The sequence below is a fragment of the Oxyura jamaicensis genome, unplaced genomic scaffold (assembly GCF_011077185.1).
Source record: "Oxyura jamaicensis isolate SHBP4307 breed ruddy duck unplaced genomic scaffold, BPBGC_Ojam_1.0 oxyUn_random_OJ69018, whole genome shotgun sequence".
Classification (NCBI taxonomy): domain Eukaryota; kingdom Metazoa; phylum Chordata; class Aves; order Anseriformes; family Anatidae; genus Oxyura; species Oxyura jamaicensis.
In genome coordinates, this window is record NW_023309169.1 from 924 (window position 1) to 11,565 (window position 10,642).

Below are 10,642 nucleotides of genomic sequence, written 5' to 3' on the forward strand. Positions count from 1 at the left end.
TTTTTTTTTTTTCTTTTTTTTTTTTTTTTTCTTGAGGGTTTCTGCGGAAGACCTGACTTTTTTGCAATTATAAAAAATTCTCTTTAATATCACAAATATTCAAAGGACATAGATGTGCCCAAACTCAGAAGTCTGTATACTTGAGATTCTACCATGTCTTTAAAAACCCTCTGGATTCCTTCAGAAAAAAAAATATAGCAATGTGAGAACTAATGTTAATGAAACAGTAAGAAAGCACTAAAAGATTCCAAACTTTGAATATAAAGATTGACTAGACCGTTATCAACAGGAAAAGAAAGACTTTTTCAAAACTGCATAGTAAGAAAATTCTGTAAAAATCCTTGGAGAACAGTCTATCACTATTAATGCACCCTTAATAAAAAATATATCTCTAAAAATAGTGCTGAACACAAAAACAAATGTTGTATATTATTTGAGATAGTTATGAAGTTTTAGAGGTAGATGACTAAATCAGTTATTTGGGAGAATTACCACTACAGCCATTGGTGTAAACAGTATTACATTTTACCTATATAGTGTTCATATCTGTGCAAGAGTGCAGAGAGCAGGAAGAACATTTCTCACCTAACAGCAACTATATTAATTCAATGTCTTTGGTCTGCATCAATTCTCCTAGAAATGGGGGCAAGGGGAAGAAAATTAGGAAGGCAAGACAAATCAACCCCATTTATGTATGCAGGCAAGTAAGAGGCAAAATGCACCAGCCAAATTATACACTAAGGGTGACTGGGCTCACTGCACAATCCTCAGGACATGGCTAGATCAGATGGGTAATACCCAAACACTCTATAGGCTGAAAATGAAACATCAGAAATCCTGTACAGTAGTTCCCATGATGTGAATTCAGTCATCTTGCCTTATGTATTCACAACGGTGCTGTGTTGTTGCAAAAGCACTTTCATTCCTGTTCACCATGTCCATCAGATTTGGGGGTTCCATTAAGAAGAAAAGCAGTAACTAATAGCAGCGCAAGGCTTTGTCACTAGTGAACAGAGTATGTTAACTGGCTAACACTTGTGAAGTGTTAGTTGTTCCAAACCGTAACCATTTCAAAAACAGCGTCACCACCAGAACCTGATGGTATTCAAAGCATCTGTTAATACACAAATGGAATCAGAATTTTTCTGTCCTTTGGGTAGTCTTCAAATTTCTCAAGGTACCACTGGTGGTGTTGCTTTGCCTGAGAGCCCAAGATAAAAAGTGTACACAATGCAAATGCAAGGCTTTCGATGGTGCAGCAGGCAAGGCCAAACCCAAACCATTCCAGGAGCTCTTCAAAGAAGCTGGCTCCACTGACATACTCAAACATTCCTCCTCTTGGTATCTTGTAACCAGTTTCCCCTGTTTTTTTCTTTCTTTTTTTTTATTTTTTCTATTTTTTTCTTTTTTCTTTTTTTTTTCCTTTTTTTTCCCTTTTAATATTTTTTTTCTGTTTCTTTCCTTTTTTCATTTTTTTCTTTTTTTTTCCTTTTTTCTTTCTCTTTTTTTCTTTTTATTTCTTTTTCTCTTTTATCTTTTTTTTTCTTTTTTTCTTTCCTTTTTTCCCTATTTTTTTCTATTTTTTTCCTTTTTGTTTCCTTTTTTTCTTTCATTTTTTTCTTTTTCTTTTTTCTTTTTTTCTTTTTTTTCCTTTCCTTTTTTCGTTCTCTCTTTTTTCTTTCTTTTTATTTCTATTTTTTCTTTTTTCTTTAAAAAAAATTTTTTTTTCCTTTTTCCCTTTTTTCCATTTTCTATTTTTTCTTTTTTTTCTTTTTTTTTCTTTTTTGTTTCCTTTTTTCCTTCTTTTCCTTTTTTCTTTCTTTTTCTTTATTTTTTTCTTTTTTTGTTTAGTCTTTTTTTCCTTTTTTTTCTATTTTTTCTTTTTTTCTTTTCTTTGTGTCTCTTTTTTGTCTTTTTTTTTCATTTTTCTATTTGTTGTCTTTTTTATTTTTTTATTATTTTATTTATTTATTTATTTATTTATTGTAGAAACCATAAGGAGTTATCACAAATCTGGGGTAGGAGGTTTGAAGCCTTGGCCGGGCTGCCGTCGGCAACGCCAGCAGACAGACTGGTCGGGCTGAGGGGGGTGGGGCGGCCCGGGGGTGGGGGTTAGCAACAGCGGCAGAGCCGCTCGGTTCGGCGGGCGCAGCGGAGCGAAGCAGAGAGGGAAGATCGGGGCCGACCCGGGGGTGGGGGGTGGTGGCGGGGGGGCAGCAGCAGCGACGGAGCCGAGGGCGGAGGTCGGCACGCCTCTCCTCCCTCTCCTGTGGGTGGTGCAGGACATCCCCCGTGGTTGTCCTGGGGTGTTACTTCCGCAAGCGGCTCAGATCTCTGCTTTGACCTGGCCCCGCCAACTTCCGTCTTTTCCGCGCCCGATGGTGGGACTTCCGCATGATTTAGAGGGGCATCCCCAGAGTTCTCACCCGCAATGTGCGTTAAAAGTCAGCAACAGTTCTGCAAGGGCTGCCGCTCCTAATGTTGACATCTGGGCCACGGCGCAGGCAACCTCCTTCTCCGCCTCCATAGCCTTTAGTGTCTCTAATACCGTTCGTCACAACTCACAGACAGTTTTCACCTCCTTTTCATCTTTTTAATCCCCTGTTATAGTCCTTTCCCACATGGTATTCCCGAACTCCCGCCATTCCGTAACAGGGAACAGCAAGGCAGTCTCTCTAAAATGTCCCCATCGTTGTCCCAACTTGATCAATTTGATCAGTTTCTTTCCCGTTGTCTCAATACCTCTCTTAGAGAGTATTCCAGCAAGCAACAATGCAGCAGCCTCCACTTCCATGGCTGTGCTTCCTCTGAGAGGTAGGGAGCGACCCTGACCCGTGTCTGCCAAGCAGCACCCTCTCAGCTGTTTAATTTCCCGTTGTCTCGATACCTCTCTTAGAGAGTATTCCAGCGAGCAACAATGCAGCAGCCTCCACTTCCATGGCTGTGCCTCCTCTGAGAGGTAGGGAGCGATCCTGACCCATGTCTGCCATGCAGCACCCTCTCAGCCGTTTATTTTCCCAATCCCCTCCTCCTCTAGCTGCTTACCGCAGTCTCGGAGACTTAGTCGCGCTGGACTGTCTGGTGCGTAACCATCCTCTGCTACCAGATGTTGTCGGAAAGGGAAACGGACCGGAGTAACGATGCAACCTCGATGCGAGTATAATCGTCCTCCTTTATTGCAGGTTCTCACAGAGTATATATAGGCAACTAACTACAGCATGCGCCGATAACAACTTATAATTGGTCTAGCTTCTCCATGCACTTGTCTCTAGCTTGTTTCCTCATTATCTCTAATACAAGGACGTGGGAAGCAGCACAAAGCCACCTGCAAATTCCTTTCCCACATTCGTCCATTCCTACAGTGGCAGGGAATGGTTCAGAGAGGACATGAAAAGCCCACCTGATAAACACGTGGCTCAGAGGCTGGTGCCAACACAGAAGTTTTGGGTTCTTTGACCACGGGGCGCTCTACTCGGCACCTGGCCTGATGGCCGCAGATGGGTCCCAACTGTCCCCAAGGGGAAAACGGATCCTGGCCCAGGAGCTGTCAGGGCTCATTGAGAGGGCTTTAAACTAGGTGAGAAGGGGGGCGGGGATGAAACAAAGCCTGTTGGAGGTGTGCCAGGGGGAACAGTGGCAAGGCCGGGGGAAAAGGCTAAGGCCCAGCTGAAGTGCATTTACACTAATGCACGCAGCATGGGCAACAAGCAGGAGGAGCTGGAAGCCATTGTGCAGCACACAGGCTATGACTTGGTTGCCATCACGGAAATGTGGTGGGACCACTCTCATGACTGGAGTGCTGCAATGTCTGGCTATAGGCTCTTCAGAAGGGACAGGCAGCACGGAAGGGGTGGTGGAGTGGCTCTCTATATTAGAGTGTTTTGACGTCGTCGAACTTGAGGCTGGGAATGACAAGGTGGAGTCGCTATGGGTTAGGATCAGCGGAAAGGCCAACAAGGGAAGCATCCTGGAGGGGGTCTGTTATAGACTGCCAAACCAGGATGAGGGGACGGATGAGGAGTTCTACAGGCAGCTGGCAGAAGTTGCGAAATCGTCAGCGCTTGTTCTTGTGGGGGACTTTAACTTCCCAGACATATCCTGGAAACACAACACAGCCCAGAGAAAGCAGTCCAGGAGGTTTCTGGAGAGCGTGGAACATAACTTCCTGACGCAGCTGGTTGGCGAGCCTACCAGGGGAGGTGCCCCGCTAGACCTTCTGTTCACTAACAGAGAAGGACTGGTGGGAGACGTGCTGGTCGGGGGCTGTCTTGGGCAGAGTGACCACAAAATGGTAGAGTTCTCGATACTCGGCAAAGTCAGGAAGGGGATCAGTAAAACCGCTCTCTTGGACTTCCGGAGGGCTGACTTTGAGCTGTTCAAGACACTGGTTGGCAGAGTCCCTTGGGAGGCGGTACTGAAAGGCAGAGGAGCCCAGGAGGGCTGGGCGCTCTTCAAGAAAGAAATCTTAATGGCTCAGGAGCGGTCTGTCCCCACGTGCCCAAAGACGAGCCGGCGTGGAAGAAGACCGGCCTGGCTGAGCACAGAGCTGTGGCTCGAGCTTAGGAGAAAAAAGAAGGTTTATAATCTTTGGAAAAGAGGGCGGGCCACTCAGGGGGACTACAAGGATGCTGTGAGGGGGTGCAGGGACAAAATCAGAAAGGCCAAAGCTCATCTGGAGCTCAATCTGGCCACTGCTGTTAAAGACAACAAAAAATGTTTTTATAAATACATCAACACAAAAAGGAGGACTAAGGAGAATCTCCACCCTTTACTGGATGTGGGGGGAAACTTAGTAATCAGAGCTGAGGAAAAAGCTGAGGTGCTTAACGCCTTCTTTGCCTCAGCCTTTAACAGCAAAACCAGTTGTTCTCTGGATACCCAGTACCCTGAGCTGGTGGAAGGGGATGGGGAGCAGAATGTGGCCCCCACAATCCACGAGGAAATGGTTGGCGACCTGCTACAGCATTTGTATGTACGCAAGTCGATGGGGCTGGATGGGATCCACCCGAGGGTACTGAGAGAACTGGCGGAGGAGCTGGCCAAGCCGCTTTCCATCATTTATCGGCAGTCCTGGCTACTGGGGGAGGTCCCAGTCGACTGGCAGCTAGCAAACGTGACGCCCATCTACAAGAAGGGCCGGAGGGTAGACCCGGGGAACTATAGGCCTGTTAGTTTAACATCAGTACTAGGGAAGCTCATGGAGCAGATTATCTTGGGTGTCATCATGCGGCAGTTGCAGGGCAAGCAGGCAATCAGGCCTAGTCAGCATGGGTTTATGAAGGGCAGGTCCTGCTTGACGAACCTGATCTCCTTCTATGACAAGGTGACACGCTTAGTGGATGAGGGAAAGGCTGTGGACGTGGTCTACCTTGACTTCAGTAAGGCATTTGACACTGTTCCCCACAGCATTCTCCTCAGGAAACTGGCTGCTCGTGTCTTGGACTGGCATACACTTCATTTTTTTAAGAGCTGGCTGGATGGCCGGGCCCAGAGAGTTGTGGTGAATGGAGTCAAATCCAGTTAGAGGCCGGTCACTAGTGGAGTCCCCCAGGGCTCGGTACTGGGACCAGTCCTCTAACATCTTAATCGATGATCTGGACGAGGGGATCGAGTGCACCCTCAGCAAGTTTGCAGATGACACCAGTTAGGTGCGTGTGTCGATCTGCTCGAGGGTAGGAAGGCTCTGCAGGAGGATCTGGATAGGCTGGACCGATGGGCCGAAGCCAACTGCATGAAGTTCAACAAGGCCAAGTGCCGGGTCCTGCACCTGGGGCACAACAACCCCAAACAGCGCTACAGGCTGGGAGATGTGTGGTTAGAAAGCTGCCTGTCAGAGAAGGACCTGGGAGTATTGGTTGACAGCTGGCTGAATATGAGCCAGCAGTGTGCTCAGGCGGCCAAGAAGGCCAGCAGCATCCTGGCCTGTATAAGAAACAGTGTGGCCAGCAGGTCCAGGGAAGTGATTGTCCCCCTGTACTCGGCTCTGGTGAGGCCGCACCTCGAGTACTGTGTTCAGTTTTGGGCCCCTCGCTACAAGGATATGGAGGTGCTTGAGCGAGTCCAGAGAAGGGCTACGAAGCTGGTGAAGGGTCTGGAGAACAAGTCTTACGAGGAGTGGCTGAGGGAGCTGGGACTGTTTAGCTGGGACTGTTTAGCCTGGAGAAGAGGAGGCTCAGGGGTGACCTTATTGCACTCTACAGGTACCTGAAGGGAGGCTGTAGCGAGGTGGGAGTTGGACTATTCTGTGATTCTGTGATAAATAAGATCCCAGGATTTAGTACTACGTTCAGTGCTGCACAAGTTGTGCATGTTCATGGGCATATCACATTTACTGACAGTACACACATTGTTTAACAGAATGTGAAACAATTATTCAGGATGTTAGTCAATTATTCAGAATGATAGTCATACAAGCAATTGCAATTTGTACAACAAATACATAGATTTTTCCTAAACCCTGATTTTTATTTATTTTATTGTCTTTGAATGTGGTGGCCAAGGAGATCATCTGCACTGGTCATCTTATCACAGAATCTTCTAGGTTGGAAGAGACCTCAAGATCATCAAGTCCAACCTCTGACCTAACACTAACAGTCCCCACTAAACCATATCCCTAAGCTCTACATCTAAACGTCTTTTAAAGACCTCCAGGGATGGTGACTCCACCACTTCCCTGGGCAGCCCATTCCAGTGTCTAACAACCCTTTCGGTAAAGAAGTTCTTCCTAAGATCCAACCTAAAACTCCCCTGGCGCAACTTAATCCCATTCCCCCTCGTCCTGTCACCAGGCACGTGGGAGAATAGACCAACCCCCACCTCGCTACAGCCTCCCTTGAGGTACCTGTAGAGTGCAATATGGTAACCCCTGAGCCTCCTTTTCTCCAGGCTGAACAAGCCCAGCTCCCTCAGCCGCTCCTCGTAAGACTTGTTCTCCAGACCCCTCACCAGCTTCGTAGCCCTTCTCTGGACTCACTCAAGCACCTCCATGTCCTTCTTGTAGTGAGGGGCCCAAAACTGAACACAGTACTCGAGGTGCGGCCTCACCAGAGCCGAGTACAGGGGGACAATCACCTCCCTAGCCCTGCTGGCCACACTGTTTCTTATACAGGCCAGGATGCTGTTGGCCTTCTTGGCCACCTGAGCACACTGCTGGCTCATATTCAGCCAACTATCAACCATCACTCCCAGGTCCTTCTCTGCCTGGCAGCTCTCCAACCACTCATCTCCCAGCCTGTAGCTCTGCTTGGGGTTATTGCGCCCCAGGTGCAGGACCCGGCACTTGGCCTTGTTGAACTTCATGCAGTTGACCTCAGCCCATCGGTCCAGCCTCTCCAGATCCTCCTGCAGAGCCTTCCTACCCTCAAGCAGATCGAGGCACGTACGTAACTTGGTGTCATCTGCAAACTTACTGAGGGTGCACTCAATGCCCTCATCCAGATCATCGATGAAGATATTGAAGAGGACCGGCCCCAGCACCGAGCCCTGGGGAACGCCACTAGTGACCGGCCTCCAACTGGATTTGACTCCATTTACCACGACTCTTTTGGCCCGGCTATCCAGCCAGTTTCTAACCCAACGAAGCATGCGCCAGTCCAAGCCAAGAGCAGCCAGTTTCTTGAGGAGAATGCTGTGGGAAATGGTGTCAAAAGCCTTGCTGAAGTCAAGGTAGACCACATCCACAGCCTTTCCCTCATCCACCCAGCGCGTCACTTGGTCATAGAAGGAGATCAGGTTCGTCAAGCAGGACCTGCCCTTCATAAACCCATGCTGACTGGGCCTGATCGCCTGCTTGCCCTGCAAGTGCTGCGTGATGACTCTCGAGATAATCTGCTCCATGAGCTTCCCTGGCACTGAGGTCAAACTGACAGGCCTGCAGTTTCCCGGGTCAGTCCTTCGGCCCTTCTTGTAGATGGGCGTCACATTTGCTAGCCGCCAGTCAACTGGGACCTCCCCCGATAGCCAGGACTGTTGATAAATGATGGTAAGCGGCTTGGCCAGCACCTCTGCCAGTTCTCTCAGTACCCTTGGGTGGATCCCATCCGGCCCCATCGACTTGTGCACATCCAAGTGCCGTAGCAGGTCACCAACCATTTCTTCATGGATAGTGAGGGCCACATCTCTCTCCCTATCCCCTTCCACCAGTTCAGGGTACTGGGTATCCAGAGAACAATCGGTATTGCCGTTAAAGACTGAGGCGAAGAAGGCATTAAGCACCTCCACCTTTTCCTCATCTCTTGTAACTACGTTTCCCCCCGCACCCAGTAAAGGATGGAGATTCTCCTTAGTCCTCCTTTTCGTGTTGATGTATTTATAAAAACATTTTTTGTTATCTTTAACAGCAGTAGCCAGATTCAGCTCCAGATGAGCTTTGGCTTTTCTAATTTTGTCCCTGCACAGCCTCGCGATATCCTTATAGTCCTCCCTAGTGGCCTACCCACTTTTCCAAAGATTATAAACCCTCTTTTTTCTTCTAAGCTCAAGCCACAATTCTCTGTTCAGCCAGGCTGGTCTTCTTCCCCGCCAGCTCGTCTTTGGGCACGTGGGGACAGACCGTTCCTGCGCCATTAAGATTTCCCTCTTGAAGAGCGCCCAGCCTTCCTGGACTCCTCTGCCCTTCAGAACCACCTCCCAAGGGACTCTACCAACCAGTGACCTCAGCAGCACAAAGTCAGCCCTCCGAAAGTCCAATACAGTGGTTTTACTGGTCCCCTTCCTGGCCTTGCCAAGAATAGAGAACTCCACCATTTCATGGTCACTCTGCCCAAGACAGCTCCCGACAATCACATCCTCCACCAGTCCTTCTCTGTTTGTGAAGAGAAGGTCTAGCGGGGCGCCACCCCTGGTAGGCTCACTAACCAGCTGTGTCAGGAAGCTATCTTCCACGCTCTCCAGAAACCTCCTAGACTGCTTCCTCTGGGCTGTGTTGTGCTTCCAGGATATGTCTGGGAAGTTGAAGTCCCCCACGAGAACCAGCGCTGACGATTTCGCAACTTCTGCCAGCTGCCTGTAGAACTCCTCATCCGTCTCCTCGTCCTGGTTTGGCGGTCTGTAACAGACCCCGACCAGGACGCTAGCCTTGTTGGCCCCGCCAATCCTAACCCAAAGGGACTCGACTTTGCCATGCCCAGCCTCGAGTTCTACAACATCGAAAGACTCTCTAATATAGAGAGCCACTCCACCCCTTCTGTGCTGCCTGTCCCTTCTGAAGAGTTTATAGCCAGTCATTGCAGCACTCCAGTCATGAGAGTGGTCCCACCACGTCTCGGTGATGGCAACCAAGTCGTAGCCTGCCTGCTGCACAATGGCTTCCAGCTCCTCCTGTTTGTTACCCATGCTGCGTGCATTGGTGTAGATGCACTTCAGCTGGGCCATTGCCTTATCCCCTGGCCTTGCTATTGTTCCCCCTGGCACAGCTCCAGCAAACCTTGCTTCAGCCCCATCCCCCTTCTTACCTAATTTAAAGCCCTATCAATGAGCCCTGCCAGCTCCTGGCCCAGGATCCGTTTTCCCCTAAAAGATAGGGACCCGTCTGCGGCCATCAGGCCGGGTGTCGAGTAAAGTGCCCCATGGTCGAAAAACCCAAGATTTCCGTCTTGGCACCAGCCCCTGAGCCACGTGTTTAACAGGTGGGCTTTTTGTGTCCTCTCTGTACCCCTCCCTGCCACCGTAGGGATGGACATAAACACCACCTGCACTCCCGCTCCATCCACTAACCATCCCAGTCCCCTAAAGTCTCGTTTAATAGCCCTCAGGCTTCTCTCTTCAACATCATCACTACCTGCCTGGACTATCAAAAGAGGATAATAGTCAGAGGGGCGAACCAGGTTGGGAAGCTTCCTGGCAACGTCCCTGACCCTGGCCCCAGGGAGGCAGCAGACTTCCCTACGGGTAGGGTCAGGCCGACAAATAGGGCCCTCTGTTCCCCTGAGGAGAGAGTCTCCCACAACAATCACCCTTCTGTCTTTCTTGGTGGAGGCAGTCCTGAGGCGTGGAGTCGACGTCCTCGCCCTAGGCATCCTCCTGGGTACACTTGCTACCTCTTCCTCACCCACCGGTCTCTCCATCTCCAGGGCCTCAAACCTGTTGCGTAAGGGCACCTGGGAAGGTGGGGCCGGAAGGGGAGGGCATCGCCTGCCATGTCGAGCAGGGACCTTTTTCCATTCCTCCTCAACTCCCAGATCCCCTCCCTCTGCCTGACGGCCACAGGGCAGGGGGTCCACCCCCATTTGGGGTGTCTCACCCCGGTACCTCTCCTTGAGGCCCTGCAGGGAGTCGCTCCACCAGTCGATCTCCCGCTCACACTCCCTGATATCCCTCAACCTCTCCACCTCCTCCTTGAGCTCCGCCACCATGTGGACCAGGTCATCCACCTGCTCACACCTCACACACACAGTTTATCCGCCTCCTGCCAATGGCAGCAACAGGCTCAGACACTCCCTGCATCCGGTGGCCTGAACCGCTGCACTTTTCAACGGGTAGTCGGTCTGGGTGTGTACCGACTTCCTGGAGAGCGCACCGTGCCTGGTGGAGACCATTATCGCCTCAATAACGGCTGTCGTTGAGGAGGTGTTACGTACGGGCGGAGGAGAGCGCTCCGCCCCGCCTGCTCGCCCCGCCTGCTCGCCCCGCCTGCTCGCCCCGC

General features: G+C 50.0%; 1 long non-coding RNA gene across 1 annotated transcript in view; it reads right to left on the reverse strand.

Annotated features, from left to right (window-relative positions):
* Positions 1 to 3,023: 3,023 nt before the first annotated feature.
* Positions 3,024 to 10,642, reverse strand: part of LOC118159247 — a 9,174-nt gene continuing 1,555 nt past the window's right edge. The window contains exons 2-3 of the long non-coding RNA XR_004747056.1: positions 5,303 to 5,307; positions 3,024 to 3,033 (exon numbers count right to left, since the gene is read on the reverse strand). This is a non-coding gene — a long non-coding RNA (uncharacterized LOC118159247). The remainder of the gene's footprint in view (positions 3,034 to 5,302; positions 5,308 to 10,642) is intronic.